General features: G+C 38.1%; 1 pseudogene; it reads left to right on the forward strand.

Annotated features, from left to right (window-relative positions):
- The first annotated feature begins 17,465 nt into the window (after nucleotides 1–17,465).
- On the forward strand, nucleotides 17,466–18,372 carry LOC101405464 (olfactory receptor 12D1-like; annotated as a pseudogene).
- The last annotated feature ends 6,738 nt before the right edge of the window (nucleotides 18,373–25,110 follow it).

Raw genomic sequence — 25,110 nt, forward strand, 5'->3', positions numbered from 1 at the left:
ATATATATTAAAGATTTGAATTTAGGGCCATGATTACTCAATTGGAAAAGTAAATGCTAACTCACATGGGAGTCAAAGGAAAATTTTAAGCAGTATGTCATTATTTCTTTTTTCTCCAAGCATGGAGGAAAGCAAGTAATTAAAACAAATAATGTTGTAATCACTAATTAACAAAGATAAAATAACCAATGGTTTATCTAAAGAGTTTTAGAACTTCTATCTCCAGAGATGTTTTATAAATCAACTGGACAAACTTCAAGGATTACTGTAAAATATTGATAAAACAGGAGGCAGATTGTCTCCTGTTTTATCAATTCCATCTCAAGAATGTCTTTCTAGCTCATTAGTGTCTTATTTTCCCCTCAGTCTTTGGTTATGGAGAATTATGAGTTTTATAACTTTTCCTATGTTTTGTTTTGTTTTCCCATTTCTATACTTATTTTCACAGATTGTAATGTGATGTAACATGATGTAATACCAGTGAAATATGAAAACTTCTTCAAAATTTTGTGTTGTTTTCCTTATTTGTCACCAAACTCATACTAAGTGAAAGCTATTAAATCATAATTGCTGAGGTATTTTTGGAGCTAACACATAAGAGGTACTAGGTTCCTTATTTTCAAAGTTCCTAGAAATGGCTGCTGGGCCTTGAAGGATTGTGAGTGTCAGCATTTATAACTATTTAGAGGCACAGACAGACAAGAATATTTTGAGTTCAAATTCTCTTCATTCATTTTTGTAAATCTGAACTATTTTATTCTGACCTCACTCCCATGCTGCTTCTATCTTCCAACTCCACCTTCTTTGGTCCTTCAATCCAGTTTTGTTTAAAAACAAATGTGGCCCTGATACACTCCTTCATCACTGATGCCTCAATAGACTTTTATATGGGAGCCAACATATAAGGCAAAAGCTACCAGTCATCTCACAGACAAACACAAGGATCAATATTAACATCATTTTTACCATACTTTTTTGGTCAAAATAGTCACAAGCCAACCAAGCTTCATAGAGAGAGGAAATCATTCTTACATCTCATTGGATACAGATTCAAAGATTTTGCTAACATCCTTAATCCACCACAGTCCCAACTCTGGCTACTAATAATTTCCATTGTGCCCACATACAAAGTACACTTACTCTCCCTCCAAATAATCCTAAAATTTCATCCCATAATTGCATCAGTTCAAAGTCTAGGTCTTTTCATCTAAATCAGGTCAAACTACAGATGGGGCTTCTTTTTTGATCTGAAGATCTCTAAACTAAAAGCTCAAATTATTTGCCCATCACAGAGGCAACACATAATGGTAAGATAGTACAGAATGAGCACCAAAGAAAATCTCATTCCAAAAGGGAAAATGTGAGGCACATAACAGTAATGTAGCAGTTGTGAAATCCAGCTGGGGACATTTTTCTAACTCTGTTCCCTACTGCCCAAGGTGATGAAATTCAAGTGATGATGCCAATGAAATTCTCTTTAAAATATTTTAGGGTCTTATTATTCTTGTTGAGGTTTACTCAGTAGACAAATGCCACATTAACAAATCTCTTTGAGGCAGGGCTCTCTCTGCCTAGGATGAGAGTCAGGTTATTGTGGGACAACACCCTTAAACTTCTTGGACACACTTTCATCTGGTTGAAAGTGTCTATAAGACATGTTTTTAAGATTCTTAGGGGCCTTCTGATCTAGCATAGAGGGTCTAGGAGGCCTGATCATGTGATTTTTAGAAACTTTTCTAGGCTATCCCTTTATCTTTCTGAGGTTTCAACAAAGGATCTACACCCAGACCTTTGAGATCTTTACCTAAAGTCATAATTTATTAACAGCATGCTGTATTTTAATCTTTGTCCAGAAGCCATTTCTTACTTCAAGAATCTTCTGCCACCTAGAGTTACTAGGACTGGTATACAGTTTAACTTTTTAAGCCTCAGAAGTCCCGACTCCCATATTTTTTTATCATTTTGCTTGAAAATTGAATGCTTTGTTTCTTTAGTTCATCTCATTCTTCCCTATTTTATAATAATCAACTAAAATAAGTTTCAACTGGCACTTTCACCATTCTTTCTGGTAATCTCACTAGAAAGATTCACGGGTTCCATAGATACCCATTCTATCTTTCATATTACCATAGACAACACTGTATATCTTTTCTTGCTTCCAAGCCAATGATTAGAATTAAGTCTCTGCGTAAGTTAAAAAATGATGCCCTGGGGCTATTAAGGATGGAAAAGAGATTAAACCCAAAGGAGCACAAGTATTAGCCAGCACGTGCCAGTAGGAGTAATCACAGGATTGGATTTTGAGAGTGCTTAATCAAGAGACTGGAAGATAAAACTGAATAAATAATAATGCATTAACTTGGGGACATTGAATTCTTAGGCATGGACCCCAGGAGATGTGGTAAATTTGCTGCTAAGATGACTCTTAGTAGCCTAGAGAAGTCAGTAGAACATGCTAATCAATGTTGAAATGACTGAGTTGCCCTGGCAGACCACAGAGAAAGGAATAAATTCAAGGAAAATGGAGATATTGGAATGGACATATCATGTGATGCCAAATAATCCACCATAATATTATGTTACATGAGAGAGGCTAGAGGAGATACACCATTCACTGAGGCAATTATGCTTGGTGGAGGAGTACTAAAATTATGAAGAAGTTCAGTGGTGACTCTCCTCTGTAGAACAGGGCTGATGATTGGAGAGGTAATAACACAGCTGGATCATTAATAGTGATGTAGAAGCAGGGGATCTAAGGCAATAGAGAACAGATAGTAGGACTGAACCATCAGAATCCAGCAATTTCCATAACTAACAGTGAAGTCAGAGGATCAGCCAAGAAGACTTGACCCACAGGGAGCTGCAGAAATAGTTAATGCAATATAGTGTCCCTAAAGGCAAAGTTAGTGAGCAATGAATGAGGATTTTGTTTGACATCTACAGTCAGAAGGCAAGATTGTAGGGGGAGGAGACTGAGAGTACACTCCCGCAATAAAATGTCACAATTCCCTGCTCAGTCCCTTGACCTAAGCCAATTTACAGATAAAGAACACATTGCCTAAAAATATATCCATGTCTCCCAGGAAGAAGTGGCATGCAACACCATGGCAAGCATTTATGGAAAAGCTATCCCAAGTTCTTCCACAAAAGGAAATACCTCCACCCCTCCCCTCTGGTAACCAACAATCCAATCTCTGTCTCTATGTGATTGTTTGCTGTGGTTTTATCTTTTACTTATGAGTGAGATCATACAGTATTTGACTTCCTCCCTCTGACTTATTTCACTTAGCATAATACTCTCAAGGTCCATCCATCTTGTCACAAATGTCCGGATTTCACCATTTCTTAGAGCTGAGTAGTATTCCACTGTCTACATATACCACATCATCTGTATCCATTCGTTGCTTGATGGGCACCTAAGTTGCTTCCAAGTCTTGGCTATTGTGAATAATGCTGCAATGAACATACGGGTGCATGTATCTTTATGCATTTGTGTTTTCACATTCTTTGGATAAATACTCAGCAGTGGAATATCTGGATTGTATGGTAGTTCTATTCTTAATTTTTTGCGAAATCTCCATGCTGTTTTCCATAGTGGCCGCAGCAGTTGGCATTCCCATCAGCAGTGTATGAGAGTTCCCTTCTCTCCACATCCTCTCCAAAACTGGTTGTTGCCTATCTTGTTAATTATAGCCATTCTGACGGGAGTGAGGTGGTATCTTATTGTAGTTTTGATTTGCATTTCCCTGATAGTTAATGATGTTGAACATCTTTTCATGTGCCTGTTGGCCATCTGTATATCTTCTTTGGAGAAATGTCTGTTCAGGTCTTTTGCCCATTTTTTAATTGGGTTGTTAGTTTTTTTGTTGTTGAGATGTATGAGTTCTTTATATATTTTGGAGATTAACTCCTTATCAGATATATGATTTGCAAATATCTTCTCCCAATCGTTAGGTTGTCTTTTCATTTTGTTGATGATTTCCTTTGCTGTGCAGAAGCTTTTTAGTTTGAGGTAGCCCCATTTGTTTATTTTTCTTATTGTTTCCCTTGCCCAGTTAGGCCTGGTACTTGAAAATATGCTGCTAAGAACGATGTCGAAGAGTGTATTGCCTATGTTTTCTTCCAGAAGTTTATGGTTTCAGGTCTTACATTCAAGTCTTTAATCCATTTTGAGTTAATTTTTGTGTGTGGTGTAAGATAATGGTCTACTTGCATTCTCTCCTTGTGGCTCTCCAGTTTTCCCAACACCATTTATTGAAGAGATTTTCCTTTCTCCATTGTATGTTCTTGGCTCCCTTGTTGAAAATTAGCTGTCAATAGATGTGTGGGTTTATTTCTGGGATCTCAATTCTGTTCCACTGATCCGTGTATCTGCCTTTGTGCCAGTACCATGATGTTTTTCATTACTACAGCTTTGTAGTATATTTTGAAATTAGGGAGTGTGATACCTCCAGCTTTGTTCTTTTTTCTCAGGATTCCTTTGGCTGTTCTGAGTCTTTTGTTGTTCCATATAAATTTCAGGATTCTTTGTCCTATTTCTTTGAAAAATGTTGTTGGGACTTTGATAGGGATTGCATTGAATCTATAGATTGCTTTAGGAAGTGTGGACATTTTAACTATGTTAATTTTTCCAATCCAAGAGCATGGAACAACTTTCCATTTGTTTGTGTCTTCTTCAATTTCTTTCAACAGTGTTTTACAGTTTTTAGTGTACAGATCTTTCATTTCTTTGGTTAAGTCTATTCCTAGGTATTTTATTCTTTTTGTTGCAATTGTAAATGGGATTGCATTCTTAATTTCTCTTTCTGCTACTTCGTTGCTAGTGTATAGAAACCCAACTGATTTTTGTATGTTGACTTTGTATCCTGCAACTTTGTTGTATTAAGTTATTATTTTAAAGTTTTTAGGTGTATTCTTTAGGGTTTTCTACATATAAAATCATGTCATCTGCTGGTAGTGCTTCCTTCCCGCCATCAGTTCCAAATGTTGCAGAGGTGAACCCCATGTGGGCTATGTTTGTCCATCTGTTGTGGCATGGTTGTTCTTACTGTAGGTGCCCAGGGAGGCTGGCCTGTCCCTCTGGCTGGGTTGTAGTAATGCTCAGCTACATGTGGCTGCTGTGGACAGTTCAGTCTCTTTATCTGGTGTGGGGAGCGCCAGGATAGTTGGCTTTAAGGTCTAATAGCACATTCCTGTTGCAATTTTTCTGTTAAGTGAGTAGGCCCCTAGCGTGGCTGGTTGTTAGGCTCAGGGGCTTACAATTGCTGTTAGCCTCTGGCCTATAAGGCTCGTGTCAGCTCTCTCAGGATTGCGGCTGGGTGGAGCTGGCCCAGGGAAAGAGAGCGCCCAATTGTCTCAGGCTTTGGAGGATGGGGCTGATCCCTTATGTGGCTGTTTGAGAAACACAACTCTTCTGCAGCTGACAATCCCCACGATCCACAGGGCCACACACACCATCAACACGGTCCTGCGCCTGTGCCTGACCCTCTGAAGCATACCCAGTCACCCCACCGCAGAGGCCCCACACACCCCATCAATGCCCCATAGAGTCTACCCACTTCTCGCACAATCTCTGTCCCACAGTGGTGGAGCCACTCGCCCAGCTGCAGAGAATCCAGTCACCTGGCCTATGCAGGACCACAAGTTGCCCGAGGACTTGCTGTTGGGTTGGACAGTCCCTAGGGCAGGCTTCATTCCCTGGTTGAGCTGGATTAAATCAGTGCTCTAGTGGGTGCGGCAGACCCTGGGCTGATGCAGAGGAAGATCTCCAATGGCATCTGCCAGCCTCTGTGTCAGCACACCTGCACCAGGTCACAACAATGGCTACCACCAATGTCTCAGTTCCTGGAGAGATCTCACCTCTCCCCAAGATGCACCCAGAGCCTATCAGGTGACCCTCTTTTCACCAAAGGACTGTGCACACTTCTTTCTGGTGGTTTGAGGTTGCTTTCTGAAACGGGTGAATTTGTGGGTGGGCCCGTTATGAGCTGGGTTTTTTTTCCCCTTTTGTCTGATAGCTTTTCTGGGGGTATTCCCTGTCATTGTTAGTAGTCAGCAAGTCCAGATATTATGATGCTCGTCTTGGTTGTGCTGTGTCCAAAAAATGCTTATAGCTGCAATGCTCCCCAGCTCAGGTCCCCCACTCCTCCAGGGAAGGCTGTGTACCTTTGAATTGCTCCCAGGCGGCCATGAACCTCTGTGGCTTGTGAAGGTGGCTTTTTTTTCTCTCCAGAGGGTTTTTCTGCCTCTTCCACCTCAGTCAGGACTGTGGCTTGTTGCAGGGGTTCTTCTTATCCAGTTTTCAGTACTCTCTCAGGGGTAGTTGTTCCAAGAGTAATTGTAGATCTGTTGTCTGTGGGAGGAGGTGAGTTCAGAGTCTGCCTACACCACCATCTTGACAGCCTCCCATCATTTCTTTAAATAAGCTTTTTGTACCTTTCTCTGTCTTTTATCCTGGAACTCCAATAATGTGAATGTTGTTTTGCTTGATGGTGTTCATAAATCATAAGGCTTTCTTCACTCTTTTTCATTCTAATTTAGTTTTTCTCTTCTGACTGGATAATATCAAGAGATATGTCTTCAAGTTCACAAATTCCTTCCTCTGCCTAATTGAGCCTGATGTTGAAGGTTTCTATTGCATTTTTCATTCATTCATTGTATTCTTCAGCTTCAGAATTTCTGTTTGGTTCTTTTTTATGATTTCTATCTTTTTTTGAACTTCTCATTTGTTCATGCATTTTTTTCCTGAGTTCATTGTGATGCCTATCTGTGTTCTCTTGAATCCAGTTGACTTTCCTTAAAATAATAATTTGAATTCTTTTTCAGGTAACTTGCTAAAAGCCACTTCTTTGGGGTCAGTTTCTGGAAAATTATTTTGTTCTTTTGGTGGTGTCATGTTACTTGCTTTTTCATGTTTCCAAAGTCTTTCCAATGATTATTGCACATTTTAGGAAGCAGTCACCTCTTCCAGCCTTTTTGGATTGGCTTTGGGTGGAAAACTTTTTACCTAAAGGTAGCTGTGAGGGCATTGGCTGGGCAGGATGCAACATCTTGGGTTCCTGGGAGGGCAGAGTGGTGTAATCTTTGTGCAGCTCCATCAGCTGAGGTCAATATCAGCACAGACTGTGGAGATCTTCTGTGGCCAAGACTGTGAAGCTCCTGTAGGTGACACAAGTGGCTAGGGCTATTGGGATCCTCAGACAAAAAGGCTGCTGTGCTCTTCCTGTTTACCTTTTTTTTAGCCCATGGAAGGAAGTTCTAGCTGAAGGGATCCCTCTTGGTGCCTGGTCTGGTGAGCTGGTGCTCAGAGCAGTAGGACTGGGGTCCTCGCATCAAGAACACATAAAACTTCTCAGTACCTAGGTTCTGGGGCACAAGTGCAGTTGCTGTAGCAGGGCACTGGTGTGTAAGGTGCAGACATGTGCAGATCTCCCATGGAACTGCAGTCACATGTCTCTGGGTTTGTTGCTGTGACTCAGATAATGGGGATGGGGAGAACTCAGCAGTGGCACAGGCCCCAAGATGACAGATTGCAGTGGTGGCTTTGGTCCCAGTGGGCAAGGGGCAATAGCAGCAGAGCCTAGGAATGATTGGTCAAAGTCCCAATTCATGACCCAGAGGGTAGATGCAGAACAGCAGCATCACATCCCTGGTAGTGGCCATTAAAGCTTTTTATTGGGACTTGCGGTGCAGGGCTCAAAACAATGACAGCACAGCCCCAGCAACGACTGGCCAGAGCCTTGACATGAGACCCAGAGGTGAGGTTCAGAGTAGTGACAGCTTGGCCCCAGCAATGGCAGTCAAAGTACAATCTACAACCCAGGAGGGCAGGGCTCAGAGCAGTGGCAGCTGCCCCAGTTATGGCAGGATGAGGGGCTGGTGATGGGGAGCAGTGCAGCAGCAATGCACTGGTCCCATATATGGTGAGGAGCTGTGGCAACCTGATTCCAGAAACCGGGCAGTTTCTGCAGTTGGTTTCACCACAGCAACAGCTCCAGCTCTGAGGAGGAGATGCAGCAGTGGAAACTCCAGACAGCTCTATCAGCTGGGATAAGCCTTGGCTGAGTCCTGAGTAGCAACGGCTACAAACGTGCGGCTACCTAGGGTTCTTCTGCTCTCCTTTTCCACATAGAATAAAATTCCTCCAAGTGGATCCCTCCTGGCACAAAGCTGCTCTGGACTGGGGGTTAGGTTGATGCAGTAAAATGCTTTCTATGCTTCTCTAGGTGGCTATCATTGGTTTTTGAGTTCCACGGGGTTTTTGATGCTTCTTCATCATAGTCTAGAGCTTTCCCTGAGCTAGTCTGGTCAGTTTGTAGTTGATTATTAATTGTTTTTCTTGGTATGGGGGGAGAAGATGAGTGTAGGTACCTCCTAGCCCTCCATCTTGCTGGCATCACCCCAGGTCATATCGAATATCAGGTTTTGCTTCATACCTTTTCCTCACTTTATATTATGTCAAGGCAATATCCCATTTGGTTTATGTATAGTATATTAACTTTAGACCTAGTGATGAGTATTTTTAATATTTCTATTTTTAGAGACACTCCTAAGGAAGGAAACCTCAAGAATCAGAAATCTATGTTAAATTCATGTCCTGATAACATCAATACTATCATCTTCATCCATCAAAATGTTAACTATAACTCTGCATGCCTGAGTTTCCTCTAAGGCTTGCTTTTCTGTTTGTTCAGCTTGGGTTAGTATATATCATTATTGAAGGGAGTGGTTCTCCCTTTAAAGAACTTAGGGCATCCCACAATTCCCAACGGGGAGTCCCAGATAAAATTTACCCTTTCACTCTTAAGTATGTTCCATCCTTAATCCACTGGGCAAGATCTCATCTACTCTGCCTCAGGTATTCAGAATATAGACGTCTCCATGAAGTGCCTCTCCCACCCTATATTAGAACCTGTACAAAGCAAACACACTCACTCTATCCCAACTTTCTGATATCTGATTGCATAAGACAGAGCCACTGACTCAGAGTCACATATCCAGAACAAGCAGATAAAAGAACAGTAAGATTCCATATCTTCTGCAAGCCTGAAGGTTAAGATTCTTAACGTGAGAGAGAGCTCAACAGTACATACTAAATAAATCTTAAACATTTTAGGGCAAATAATATGAAATTGCTGTTTCTGAAGTCAGAATAAAGTTGAATATCTACAATTACATATGGTTCAACCTATACATGGGAGCAGAGTATGTTAAATGTTTCAGTCTGGCTAGAACCATAATGCTAAGTCTCTAATCAATCTGAAAAAAAATTCTTAAAAAATGTGGCATTTTAGGACTGATTTTAGTTAAGGAATGGCCTTCAATGTTCACTGTCCTTTTTAAAAAAAATGTAGAGAATTTTACTTTGGGGAAGCTGAAAGCCAGCCAAGAAATTAAAAGGAATAATGAGAGTGTGTGAAAATCCAAATGGTGGGATAAAGCTGGAGAAGAAGCACATATCTGAGGACATCTTAAGATCTTCCTATAGATCTTCCTCCTCTTCTTCCCCCGCTGACCTACAGGCTGAATGGAGAGAGCCAACCACATATTGGTCACTGAATTTGTCTTCCTAAGATTTTCCAACTCCTCATGTCTCCCTCTTCTCGCTCTTCCTCTTAGTCTACCTCTTATCCCTGGTGGGCAATGCACTCATTGTGCTCATTGTGATGCTGGATGGGTGCCACCAAACTCCCATGACTTCTTGATTTGTAATTTCTCCTTGGTAGAGCTCTGGTACACCATGGTCACTGTGCCTAAAATGCTGGCCAATTTTCTATGTTCCCAAGGGGTCATCTCAATTCTCAGCTGCATCACTCACTACTACTTCTTCTCTTTGGCTGCCACTGAGCTCTTCATCCTCACCACCATGGCATTTGACTGCTATGCTGCCATCTGCTGACCATCTCACTACCCACTGTTGCTCACCTCCCAAATTTTTGGTACTCTGGCCAGTGTCTGTTGGTCTTTGATTCCTCTGCCCCATGTTCCCCTCATTTCTCCTTGTGCAAATCTCCTTCTGCACCCTCAACCAGATTCACCACTTCTGTGATGCAGATTAGATTTTCCACCTTTTCTTCACAGACACATATGCCATCCAAGTGGAGGATTATGCCTTTAGCACCGTCATTATTCTAGGACTGCTGGTCTTTACCATGGCTTCTTATGCCACAATTCTGGTCACAATTCTAGCCATAGTTTACACTGCTGCTCAACACAACGCCTTTTTTTTTTTAAATTTTTTGTTTATTGCAGTAACATTGGTTTATAACATTGTATAAATTTCAGGTGTACATCATTATACTTCTATTTCTGCATAGATTACATCATGTTCACCACCCAAATACTAATTATAACCTATCACCACACACATGTGTCGAATTACCCCTTTCACCCTCCTCCTTCCCCTCTTCCCCTCTGGTAACCACCAATCCAATCTCTGTCTCTATGTGTTTGTTTATTGTTGTTATTATCTACTGTTTAATGATGGAAATCATATGGTATTTGACCTTCTCCCTCTGACTTATTTCAGTTTGCATAATACCCTCAGTGTCCATCCATGTTGTCACAAATGGCTGGATTTCATCGTTTCTTATGGCTGAGTAGTATTCCATTGTGTATATATACCACATCTTATTTTGCACATGCACAGCCCACCTTTCCCTGGTCATCATCTATCTACTTTGGCACTCATATTAATTTATGCCCACCCAGCAGTAAAAAATGTTTCAAATATCAACAAGATTATGGCCATTTTCTACTCAGTCATCACTCTACTTCTCAGTATTCTCATCTATACACTCTGCAACAAAGATATCAAAGAAGCTCTGAAGATGTTGGTGTCCTGGATCTGAAGGGTCTGCCACCCAACCAGACTCAGTAATGGTGCCACATGAGAAACCAGAAGAAAGAAAAGCTGGTGGAATATCCAAATAGAAAATAATCCCTAACCATTGCCTTTTACCTGTGCAATGTAGCTTTTTAAAGAATTAAGTTCATGTATTTGTTTTTTGTGAGTTTTCTGTGGCACATTTCAAATAAGAGTTGCTTCTCCTGACACCCAGTATCTCCATATGCTGCCTGTTCCTTCAATTATTCAGCTTCTCCAGAGGTAAAAGGAGTAGATAATCTTATGTTAATACTAGTGCAGAGAAATAGCACAGGCTTTGTAGTCCATGCATCTGGATTGGATGTTCTCCCCCTTTCTAGCATCAGTTAGATAAGACACTGAGCAAATGAGAGTTCTGCACAGGTAAATAAAGAACAATGAAACCACTGTACTTCCCTCAGAGGGTTGTTCTGCCATTCAATTGACCTAATAACATGTAGAGTAATGAACAAGAGTTTGTTTATTTTATTACACGAGCCTTCATCAAGCACAAATATGAAGATTATAGACTTCTGCCAAAATATTTATTTTTTCACAAAATGAATTTTTTCCTGATTATAAGAATAACACATGCTCATTACAAAAAAGTCAAATAATACAGGGCTGCATGATATAGAAAGTAAGAGATTGTCTTCTAGCTAAATCAAGAAAAATTTTAACTTTAAGTAGCATCCTTAATGGTACTGCAGGACCTTCAACTAAAAGAAATTTTTTATTCCTTTGCTAAAAATATCTGCCAGATAAGCTAAACCTAGATAAAAATACTTATTCCAAAGTGTTCCAAATGTGGAAGCTTAGTTTAAAAAATTAGACTTCTGAAAGCCAGACAGATTGTACCTGTTTGACAAGATCTTCGTCTTAATGCACGCATTTCATACAAATTTTTTTTAAATCAATGATACAGAGCCCTGCTTCTGCTTATTTGATGGTTGTTTTGACTGTGGATTTCAGTGTTGTTGGAAACGTAGCTAGAGCATGCCTGTGTAAAGTGCAATGAATGATAAGAATTCAGGAGCTTCCTTCACTAAAGTATCAAAACCAGATGCATCACCACACATTGCAGAAACTCCATCTGAGCTGTGTGTGAAGATTTTCTTTAAAAAGTTTTCTTTAAAACAAAAACAAAAATTTTCATTATTTCCAAAACATCAATAACTTTAATAGTTTATGAAGAAAACTCATAAATTAGGAATTCTCTGATAACATCCGCTTGAACAGAGCAAACGGAAAAGCAGAGCCTGTACCTTGAGAGATGTCTGCAGTTTCACCCAGTTGCTCATTGAAGAGGAATGGGAAGGCTGCTGTTCCTTGATGATCTACTTCAAAATGTTTAAAGAAATATCATCTACTCCAGAATAGATTTCATCTTTAACAAAGAAATAGCTTCCATCTTTTCCTCAGTTCCCTTCCATAAAACACCCGCCCCATTTCCAGGGCATCTGCCTTCACTAAATCTCCTCCATCAGGCTTCTTTTGTTTGGCAATTTGAAAGCAACTTTATAGTGTGCTCTAAGAAAAGGTTTTTGAGAATTAGAAAATACTAGTTTGTAAGTGTCCCAGCTTTTCAAAGTTGAGTTCTCTTCACACGAAAAATATAAATGCCAAACCTTGTTTTGATGCATTTTCAGGATAAACAGACCTGATGTGCTCTTTCAAGTTGGCTGACTTCGTAGTTTTATTCACAAGAATGTTTTCACCCTATAAACACAAAATGTAATAGGAAATTAAATCAGTTAATTACATGAGGTATTTCACTTAAAGAATTTTCTGAGTTCTTTATTTATTTATTTTTTTTTTGTTTGTTTTTTTGTGAGGAGATCAGCCCTGTGCTAACATCCGCCAATCCTCTTTTTTTACTGAGGAAGACTGGCCACGGGCTAACATCCGTGCCTATCTTCCTCCACTTTATATGGGACGCCAGCACAGCACGGCCTGCCAAGCAGCGCATCGATGTGTGCCCAGGATCCGAACCAGCGAACCCGGGCTGCCGCAGAGGAGCGTGCGCACTTAACCGCTTGCGCCATCTGGCCAGCCCCATAAGTTCTTTAATTATAAAGATATTGAACATATAAAATTTTCAAAGTATAAACTAGAAAATTTTTAGTGAATTTATTTCAGTTCAGCAGAGGCTGGTAAAGGTTTCATCTACAAAAACAGTATTGGGGGTTGGCCCTGTGGCTTGGCAGTTAAGTGTGCACACTCCGCTACTGGTGGACCGGGTTCAGATCTTGGGCATGCACAGACGCACCACTTGTCCGGCCGTGCTGAGGCAGTGTCCCACATACAGCAACCAGAAGGGTGTGCAGCTATGACATACAACTATCTACTAGGGCTTTGGGGAGAAAAAGGGAAAAAAAGGAGAAGGACTGGCAATAGATGTTAGCCCAGGGCTGGTCTTCCTCAGCAAAAAGAGGAGGATTGGCATGGACATTAGCTCAGGGCTGATCTTGCTCACAAAAAAAAAAAAACAAAACAGTATTGATAATGTCAAGAAAAATTATATAGAGATTAATCCACAGGTAAACTAATGACTACGAATTTAACAGGAAATTTGTTGTCAAGTTTGTTACTCTTCTTTGTGTCAAATTATGGAATTAATAGAGCATCATTGACCTAAAAACAGTCATAAGAATCTAATGATCATGGGAGAAATCCTCTAAAATCAATGAATTATTTGGAACTTATTCAAATGACTTGGATAATAATTTGTTTGTAATTATGTCACCCAGGAAGTAGTTCTATACTATATATTTTTGTTCAGCTAGAAGATCATATGATACATAATAAATAAATTATTTAAGATACTGATTGTCAAATATTCTTTATGATATCTCTGAATGTATACCTTCAGAAGTGTGTTCTTCATCCACATGGTCCAGGGATATAATCATCCTAAGAACAATGTTTATGCTAAATCTTGTCTTGAGAGTTCCTGTAGGTATGGAGTGGTATAAATTCAAACTGTAAACACTACAAAGAGTAAATGTTCAGTTATAGCTTCTCAGGAGACACCTTTTATTTTTAAATTTCAGAACCTAAGCTACAACAGAGGAACTCTTTGTCATCTTGTTCCATATGTGGGTAGACTTGTGTCTACTGTACACCCCTTTCATTACAGTATCATCTTTTAAGAATCCTGGCTTTACCCAAAGATCTCAAGTTTAACCCACTACCATGTGCTGGTTTTAGGTCTCTCTTCCATAAACAAAGTTGTCTATAATGTTGAAATAGCTTAGGAAATGAGTTGTCAAAACTCCTCAAGCCTTATTTACAAAAAAAAAGAATAAAGATTGGATCCATTATATGAGATATTAAGACCTAAAATAAAATAATATTAATTAAAATGTAGCTTGTTCAATGGGAAAAAATGGAGGAATAGACCATGTATTTTGGGAAACTTGGAATTTTATAGAGATGGCATCATAAATTTGTGAAGAAAGAATAGCTAGCTTGTCTGTCTACACAGAGACCAAGTAGAGCCAATCCTTGATTATCTCACAGCACGTAAACATGAACTCTATAACACTATACTTCTAAATAGCAAATTTAAAACTCTAACTCTAATAAATTGGACCAATTACATAATTTGTAGAGCTCAGTTCAAAATAAAAAAGCCAGGTCTCTTGTTCAAATATTAGTAAGAATTTCAAGATGGTAAGAGAAAAGTGTTAAATCAAGCAGGGGGCCCTACTAAGTGTGAAGCCCTGAGAGACTGCATAGCTCACATGCCCAGGAAGCTTGCCTTGTAATAAAAGAATATTTAAAGCAATTTTATTTTGATTTGAGAAGGAAAATAATTTATAAACAAGACCTCAGAGAAACAAAACATAGAGAGGAAAATCACTGGTCATGACTTCTTCAAAATGATGGATTGCTAGACAACTGAGAAACTGTAAATAAAACTCAGATGGGTGATATTTTGAAAGAATGGAGAATACACTGCAGTTATCTTTAGAACTAGAGAGCCTCAGTTTGAATTCTGGTTTCACAATTTATTGCAAAACAGGGAAATTTAATGGGGACTATAGTTAATAATATGATACTGTACACTTGAAAGTTGCAGACAGTAGATTTTAAGCATTCTCACTAGACACACAAAAAAAGAGCAAATGATGTGAGGTGATGGATGTGTTAATTATTTAGCTGGTGATAATCTCTCCACAATGTATACTTAAATCAAATCATCACATTGTACACTTTAAATAAATACAACTGTATTTCTCAATTATTCCTCAATAAAGTTTGGGGAAGAAAACAGCAAAGTATACTTAAATCCTTTAAGCCCTAGTTTTCTTGTGTTAAAGTAGGAATAATTTCAGTATTCCTTTAACTTGGTGTTCGAAAGAATTAAATGAGCTAATATATGTAAAGAACTCAGAATAGTAACTTACATGATCAGCACACAAAAAATGTTATTTATTTGTATTATACTCATAGCATATATTATAACACAGAATTATTAATATAATGAATATAATGAATTAACTCCTACAAAGCAAAAAAAATGGTTCTCTATAGAAAAGTGGACAAAGTATATGGAATTTATAACTTTCATTAGAAAGTTTGGATAGATGTCAGATCCTATATTAATATTCCTTGGATGAAGCAGGTAGAATATTTTTAACTAAAGGATACAGAAAGAAGCAAGGATACACATTGTAGAAACCAGCCTCATTCCCCCAGAGGGAAAAGTGAGCTTTAGGATCCAAAAATTAAAGAAAATAATTTCGTATTATTACCAACAGCGAAGAGTCAGATTTAGAAGCAACAAAAGCAATACTACTTCTCTATATTCCCTTTTCCTTGTTTTCCATAGAACCATAGTAATAAATAAGTAGAATATTAAAGATAATCATCTTTCTGAATGGATCAATGGGATATGACTGTCCCTCATTCCTTAACTTTCATTGCCAAATTTCTTCCCATTTTATACACAGAGTTTTTCCAAGGAAGTCTCCACCATGAGAATGGTGTATCCATACCCCTCTCCCAGGAAATAAAAGATAATTAAACTAAGAAAACATATGAGACAATTGAGGCTTGTATCATCCATGGTTCTGAAAAACAGGGCGAAACATAGTAAGGAAAGTAAATAGGAACAATAGAAAAATGAAACCCAGAGAGGAATTCCCCAAAGGGAATTCCTTTCTGTTGCAGGTATGGAAATGTGTCCTGTTTACTCTTACAAGAATCCTTCTCAGACCCAGGGGATATGATCTCTCAGGATTTGTCTAGAGATCTAGGGCTCATAAAAGGCAGGAAGAATTTTATAAAGAGAGGAAGAGGTTTTGAAGTTGAAGAGCTTGTGCTGCGTCGTGAATAGGAATAGCGTGAACTGTAACTGCACATGTTTTTCTACCATTTATAATCACTGGAGTGTAACCCTGAAAAGCTTTCTTAGCTGTAAATTTGAACACTCAGTCGGGTAAGAGAGTGAAATAGGAGACAGGTTGAGCACTTGCCCCTATTTTTTGTTTGCTTTCTATTATTAAAGTTTAATACTCACAATTTAAAGCTGATATCTTATGACGAACCTTTCATTGTGTCTGTGAATTATGAAAGCATTTTACATCCTACATTTTTATTGCCATATCTCATTCTCAATTCAACATGCCTGAGTCTCTAGATATTCTCCAAAGTAAAAATGTAATCTCTAAATATTGGAATTGCAGTTAAACAAGTCATTTAGTACAAATAAGTCTGATTGATAATGTTCTTTAAATGGCAAAAGTTTTTTTCCCCCAAAGGAATTTTTGATATAACTTTGTTTTGTGGGTCAGAGAAACGAAAATGATATTTGGCATAACATTTGTATCTTAAACAGGAGTGGTGAATTTTAACAATATACAAAGTATGCATGGCTATCAAAGAAAGCTACTCTGAATTGCTTGAAGCCTGTCTTTCATGGAGGTGTAGTGGACGTTAGATAATTTCTCATAATTTCCTCCAGCTATAAAGCCTAAAATCCCATGGCATCCCTAGAAGTGTTCATAGTTAAAGCACTTTTCTATTCTAGTCATGTCAAATCTTTTTCTTCTCCCCTCAGGGAATTTCCAAACTGAATGATTCCCCTTGTGTAGGAAGAACTCCAATGTCTGCACTTCTATTAGATTTCCTTATCGTTCTTATTATTCTCTCCTTGTCTAGTTTCTAGACAAACCTCTTTTGGTGGTTTCTTACTAGGTCATGAGATAGCAGTGTGGTGGAGTACTTAAAATTTTGCCTCCTGTTAGAGCCACTTAGGAAGATGAAAGGAAAATTGTATCAGAAGATAGATGTCCACAGTCAGAGAAGATGATAGGTTGGCAACATGCTCTAAATTTTTGGAATGAAGAAAAATATTAATGATAAATTTAATAATGAAAAAAATGGTTGAGTCACAGCACATAATCAATATGTAACCTTAATATTTGATAGTCTAATGATCCAAGTATAGTATAACCTCTGAGGTTGGGGCTATTTAAAACAACAATGCTCTCCTTCAAAATATTGTCATCTAGGAGGGAAAATTCTAGGCTGAAAAGACTCCAATTCCCCCCAGAGATCATTCCGTATATTCTTTTGTCTTTCCTTTTAAGTGATGCCGAATCAAGCCTCAGTCACTGAATTTCTCCTCCTGGGAGTAACAGACATCCAAGTACCGCAGCCTTTTCTCTTTGTGGTTTTCCTCGCAACTTACTTTCTCAATGTGGCTGGGAATGGAGCCATTCTGATGGTTGTCATCTATGATTCAAGACTCCATTCACCTATGTATGTCTTCCTGGGAAATCTGTCATGTTTAGATATCTGTTACTCCATGGTGACACTGCCAAAAATGCTGGAGAACTTCCTCTCTACACACAAAGCAATTTATTTCTTGGGATGTATAAGCCAGCTTCACTTCTTCCACTTTCTGGGCAGCACTGAGGCCATGTTGTTGGCCGTAATGGCTTTTGACAGCTTTGTGGCTACCTGCAAACCACTTCATTGCCCTCTTACCATGAATCGTCAGCTCTGTACCCAGATGGCTATCTTTATCTACTTCATTGGTTTTTTCCATGCCTTGCTGCACTCTATAATGACCTCTCGCTTGAGTTTCTGTGGTTCCAACCATATCCATCACTTCTTCTGTGATGTTAAGCCATTGCTGAAGCTGGCCTGTGGGAACATTGAGCTCAACCAGTGGCTACTCAGTACTGTCACAGTGACGATTGCCATGGGCACTTTCTTACTAACACTTCTTTCCTATTTATACATTGTCACCCATCTCTTCTGCAAGACCCTTTCTTGCAGCATGCTTTACAAAGCACTGTCTACTTGTGGCTCCCACTTAATCGTAGTTATTCTTTTCTATGCTCCTGTTCTCTTCCGGTAGCTCCACGGACCAGGATCGGATCATTGCCATCATGAATGGCGAGGTCACTATGGTACTAAATACACTGATCTATACTTTGAGGAACAAGGAAGTGAAGTGTACCTTGAGTAGGGTGATCACAAGGAGGGTCTGACTTGAGGAAATCTAGAGAACCCTTCTGAGGGATAAACAGGCAAGGAGAAAGTTGAGATGTGAAATTGTACTGCTTCTCAAATTGTTTACAATATGTTTAACAGAGGGAACTGAATAAAGGAAAAATAAATGGGAAAGTCCAGTCCAGTTTGCTGAAAAATGCATTCTGAAATAAGAAACTTTTGTATTTTCAAGTATATTGGAAAGCCATTCTGGTTTGAACCTGCTCTGGCCTGAATTTTGTTTGATCCAAAGAAGGCTGACTTACAGCCTCTCAAACATACATTGTACATTTGCTTTAATCATTGCCCTAAAGTAAAAAAAAAAATAAAGAAGAAAATGTACTCTTTGAAGATAAGAATGAATGCTTCCCTTCTTATCATACCAGTACTCTTTAAAGATAAAAATTAATGTTTCCCTTCCTACGATGCCGGGGTTGTGTTGACCCATTGTGTATGTGCTAATCTGTAACACACATCTCCTCGAATCATTAAAGGAATGTACGCCTGTCATGTTTGATGTATACATTTTTTTTGAAATGGTATATAACCTGCTGAAAATTATTTTTCTCCAGAGCACTTTCTTCCCCTATGAAAGCTATAAGTTCTGGGCCACAGTCCTCAGTTTGTCTCAAATACAACTCTCCACTATAGAATGATTATTTGCATTGACATTTCTTGGCATAGCTGGCAGGATTTTAGAGAAACTCATCTGAGACCACTTGGAGCCCACTTTGAACTAGCACTTGGTACCAGCATGGGTCCATCGTTACCCCCTGGCTTCACTGTACTTTTCAGGTATTTCAGTGAGCTTTCCTGAAATCCAGACCTCCTTATTTAAGTTGAAAGTCCTGACTTGTATTCAAGCTGTTTTCAGTCTTAGGACCCAATGTCTGAAGGGTGGACCAGTACTTTTCTTGGTAAGGGGAACCTAGGGGGAAATTTGGAGTGAACTGGGTTGGCTCACCTTTCAATTTGGCTTATAATTGGGAAAGATTTATAAAGTCTGAACAAATTGTTTGACAGCAAAATGAGAGGCTGAACTCATTCAGCTCCAAAGAAAAGGGTTACTTGAACCTTCCAGCCACAAATTGTTCTCAGGTAACTGAGATGCTAGTGGAAGTGTTTGAGGTCAATCCTCCCAATGTGCAGCAGCCCATAGGGAACTCTGTCATGATCATTCACATTAAATAATTAATGGCTTTCCAGAGATGCACACATAAGGATTGGTCATCCAGTACTCTGAGCCCCCATGGCAGTTTTAGACTGCCAGTGGGAGAAACTGAGACACATAAGAGAGTGTTCACAGCCTTCTAGGAAATGACTCTCACAAGCAGCACATTTTTGACCCACTACACTACCCTTAGGAATTGTTCAAACTTTATATTAAAATGAAACTAAAAGAAAATGGGAAACCATGCTTCTAAAGCTGACAAGCTCCCAGATGGGCAGCCACTCACTGGAACTCCAGCTGCCTTTATGTACAATATGTATGAAGCCTTTACTTGCAAGTACTTAACAAAACGGGAAAATTTGACAAAAGATAATTTAAGTCTTAGATTGTCAAAATGGGGAACAATTGTTCTAGAGCAACCATATATGATCAATCTCCCTCAGGAACTCCAGCTGGTTTTATATTTAAGAACTATGGTCCTTCCTCTTATAAATTTTTGTCACAGTGGACCAATAATACTAAAGATGATTTAAAATGACAGTGGCCACTTTGGGGCTCCTTTTAACTTCCAAAACTTGTGTTTTCGTGCACTACATTTGAGAACTATGAGACAGATTAAATGCAATCTTTCATCTCTAAAGAGTCAAACAAACCACCTTCTGGCGCACCTGCTTAAAACCATGGTCTTGGAAGCTGTAAATATTTACAAAGAACAACAAAATCTTACTAGGCTTGTTTTGTGTCGTGAGAGCTTAGCTTGGTAACTGTCAGGTTGAGTGCCCTAAAATATGGTTGGACAGAAATGTGATTACACCCTATTTGCAGTCAGATATGGCTGTACAGAAATGTGGGTTAAACTTTATTTGCAGCTAGGGTCCTACCAAACTGCTGCCAGGCTCAGGGGAATTATATTGGCCATGAGAAGGAACATTCTAATTAGATAAGGTCATTTAAGACGTTCATTTAAAAGCAAAGCCTTCAAATAAAAAAATATCCTTATTGAAAGTTTTGTTGCAAAAAGCTAATGAAAAATTAAGTTACAAGACGTACCTAAAAGAAAAGACTGTATAAAAGTATAAAGACTGTATAAAATTATGGCATTACAGATATCCTCATAATCTACTTTCGAAGGAGGGCCCAGTATGAGCCCTTCCCAGAGTTGATGAGACTCTGAGGTTTTCTGGGAAACTGCTACATTTTTCCCTTAAACACTCAAGAGGAAACTAAAATTAAAAATTAATGGACTTGGTTAATACTGCCAGAAATATTTACCGTTTGTTCTGGCTGAAACCTGCCAAGATATTTGAAAGGAATTAGCAACTATGATTAAAAATTCAGGCAAGGGCCGGCCCGGTGGCTTAGCGGTTAAGTGCGTGCTCTCTGCTACTGGCGGTCTGGGTTCGGATCCCAGGCGCGCACCGACGCAGCGCTTCTCTGGCCATGCTGAGGCCGCGTCCCACATACAGCAACTAGAAGGATGTGCAACTATGACATACAACTATCTACTGGGGCTTTGGGGAAAAAAAAAAAGGAGGAGGATTGGCAATAGATGTTAGCTCAGAGCCGGTCTTCCTCAGCAAAAAAGGAGGAGGATTAGCACGGATGTTAGCTCAGGGCTGATCTTCCTCACAAAAAAAAAAAAAAAATTCAGGCAAATTGGTAGCTGATATTCAAAGCCTGATAGAGTTTTTTTACATATATAGGCCTTCTTTCCCAAGTTAAAATAAAGCTATGTACCCAGAGAGAAAGAAGCAAATGAGGGATGATATAGTAGGAAAGGTAGATCAACCTATAATGTCATTTAAGTTACAATCCAATTTCTGATGAATTGAGAGCAACTGTCCCTATCTCACAAATCCTTGCAAAACTGGAAATGCAGCTCTAGAGGCAGCTCAGATTTTACCCATCCCCATTCACTAATCCCCAAAACCTCTCCTATTTATCTCAAAACGCTTGTAACCTCTCCAGGAACTCTTATCTAGACCATCACCAATTCCTAAGCAGATAACCTTGATTTATTTTATCTTCTAGAAACACAGTTTGGATCCAACTATTCCTTTATAAATAGTGAGTTTTGTATTGTATCTAATTCACAGCAAAAATTTAATGAAAACTACTTAAAGTCTCTGCTTGTGTCTGTCTATGTATCTATGTGTGTCTATATGTTATATATATGTGATATTTTTCTACCTCTGAATGGCATAACTTCTAAAAGAGTTCTATTTAATTGGTTTAAAGTAAGCACTTATATAAGTTATTTCTAAATGTAATAGAAAGTAACCCAAATTTTTTTTAAATTAACATGATATAAAATAATCTTTAGTAAATAAAAGCTTATTTAAGTTTGTTGGTTTGATTGAAATAAGCATGTTTTCAGAGTTACCAGCATTGGATATGATACAGACATGTTATCTCTTTTACAAAATTTGTCAGCAAAAATAACTTAGAATGACAGCTGATTTTGCCTAATGTCTCATGAAGATTTTGTAGACAGTCTAAACATAATTATTGGAAACAAATAAACTAAATAGACATAATAAAGATGAAAGTTTTGGGGTAAACTTTTATCAATAATTATGTGCTATGGTATAGGTACATAAAAATAACTTCAAAACCTTTTCATAACTTAAAACCTTAGAGTTTTGCTAAATTAAGTTAAATGATATAAACTTATTGAGTATCTAGATCATTTCCACATAAAATAAAATATTAAAAATTAATTAGTAAACATAGATTTATCTACTTTTGGTTTCTTGTTTCAGAGAAACTAGAAAAATACTTGCATTTATTAATAACCGTATTTTGTGCCACACTGAGAAATTTTTCGTGAGAAAGCACATGTTTCTAGACAGTATTTATAAGTCTTCCAATCTACAGGATGCTAATATAAAAGAATAATAGAAACATCTCTGTATACAAGGAAAGTAAGATTCATGTTTTCAGTAAAGAAGGTATAAGGAAGAGAGACATTTTTGCTTGTTTGTTAAGAAAGTAAATTGTACTAAAGTACTAGGAAGGAGGAAAGGCATGGGACAAATTCTGAATGTAAAAAAGAAAGTTATAGAAGGTTTGTGGAAGAGAAACCCTGAGGAAAAAGTTATATGCATGGTCAAGTTGGCTAAGATTGAAATAAATTTAATTAAGTAAATGAGTTTTAATATCAAAAGTAAGCTGTTGCAAAAATTAGAATTTTGCTTTCTCTCTCTCCTAAAATTATAGTTTTATTGGACTACTTTGATTAAGATGTTATGAAAGATTTTCTTCACCTTTGAGTAAGTCTACCTAAAAAACAAGGTTTCTATTTTGTCATAATAATTTCCTATGTTAAAAAAGCTGAGGTCTCTATTAAGAGAGCTAAGGTTTTTTTCATAATTGTTTAACTTTCTCTGTTTGTCTTTAATATCTTCTGTTGTCACTTTGGTTAAATGGATAACTTAACATTGTTTCATAGTGACCTATGATCCTATTTTATCAAGTGTTTTAAAACCTTTTGATATTTTTTACAAACTGCCACAAAATTCAAATTCTAAATAAAGCCTTTCTTTTGACCTGAAAGTAACTTTGAGAATTTACAGCAGATCTTTGGGCCTTCTAAAAGAATTTGTTCTCTTCCTATAAAGTGGGAGATACTAAATTAATTGGGTTTATTTGGTAATTAGGTTAATTGGTTTATTTTAGCACCCCAAATTGCATGAGAAGCATTGTCAAATAAATGATGATAAACTTTCTTAGGTTATGTTGTGTGGATAAATGTTATTAGTACGCATTCTAAAAATTGTATAAAATTCCTAAAAATCTGACATGTCCTCGTATAATTCTAATCATTATCTTAAAATGTATGTTATAGAAATAAATAAATTTCCTTGTCAATTGCATTGCAATCAGATCATTAACCATGCCATTTTAAGTTTTTTTTGTCACTTACAGACAGTTATTGTTCTACTCTGTTGCTTTTGCAAATGTGTTTCATTTTCAGAGAGATTCATGGAAAAGACTCTCACACTTACTCCAGAATACAGGTTTCTGATAAACTTTCAGATGACAAAACTGAACTGGATTTAAAGAAATCTTTTCTTTTAAGATATCAACAATTTGGTAAGATATAGCTTTGTGAACAAAGATGGAACATTTGCTTTTCTCCCTACCTGATCCCTCCAGAATTCAGAAACTCTCAGTGAGTATTCTTATTTTCATTTATATAAATAATCAGGCCAATTTTTAATATAAACAAATTAGTTTTACTGTGATTATCTTTGGTAAAAAAAAAAAAGAAGGTAAACTGAAGACAAAAAATTATGTTGCACCTTTGTAGATATTAGATTCTAGTCCTGTTAATTGTCTTTGAGTTTTGTTATATACCTATAGACTGGATTCCCCTGGCCTAAGGTATTGCTTTTGGTCTCACTGACTGCTCACAGTGCCCACTTTAGAAAACATGAACCGACCCCATATGGGATGGTCACTGGCAGATTAATGTCTTTTGAAACATAAGCTTCTGCTGACCCCTTGTTGTCTTTTTTTTTTTTTAATTTTTTATTTATTGCAGTAACATTGGTTTACAACATTGTAAAAATTTCAGGTGTACATCATTATACTTCTATTTCTGCATAGATTACATCATGTTCACCACCCAAATACTAATTACAACCCATCACCACACACATGTACCGGAATTATTCCTTTCACCCTCCTCCCTCCCCCGTTCCCCTCTGGTAACCACCAATCCAATCTCTGTCCCTATGTGTTTGTTTATTGTTGTTATTATCTACTACTTAATGAAGGAAATCATGTGGTATTTGACCTTCTCTTTCTGACCTATTTCACTTTGCATTATACCCTCAATGTCCATCCATGTTGTCACAAATGGCTGGATTTCATCGTTTCTTATGGCTGAGTAGTATTCCATTGTGTATATATACCACATCTTCTTTATCCATTCGTCCCTTGATGGGCACTTAGGTTGCTTCCAAGTCTTGGCTATTGTGAATAACGCTGCAATGAACACAGGGGTGCATGCACCTTTGCAAATTGGTGTTTTCAAGTTCTTTGGATAAATACCCAACAGTGGAATAGCTGGATCATATGGTAGTTCTATCCTTGATTTTGTGAGGAATCTCCATACTGTTTTCCATAGTGGCTGTACCAGTTTGCACTCCCACCAGCAGTGTATGAGAGTTCCCTTCTCTCCATATCCTCTCCAACACATGTTGTTTCCTGTCTTGTTAATTATAGCCATTCTGACGGGCATGAGGTGATATCTCATTGCAGTTTTGATTTGTAGCATTTCCCTGATTGTTAGTGATTTTGAACATCTTTTCATGTGTCTGTTGGCCATCTGTATATATTGTTAGGTTGTCTTTGCGTTTTGTTAATGGTTTCCTTTGCTGTGCAGAAGCTTTTAAGTTTGATATAGTCCCATTTGTTTATTTTTCCTATCGTATCTCTTGCCCGGTAAGACATGGTGCTTGAAAATATGTTGCTAAGACCGATGTCGAAGAGCATACTGCCTATGTTTTCTTCTAGAAGTTTCATCGTTTCAGGCCTTACATTCAAGTCTTTAATTCAT

The sequence above is a fragment of the Ceratotherium simum genome, chromosome 13 (genome assembly GCF_057802395.1).
Source record: "Ceratotherium simum simum isolate JZ-2026a chromosome 13, ASM5780239v1, whole genome shotgun sequence".
Lineage (NCBI taxonomy): Eukaryota > Metazoa > Chordata > Mammalia > Perissodactyla > Rhinocerotidae > Ceratotherium > Ceratotherium simum.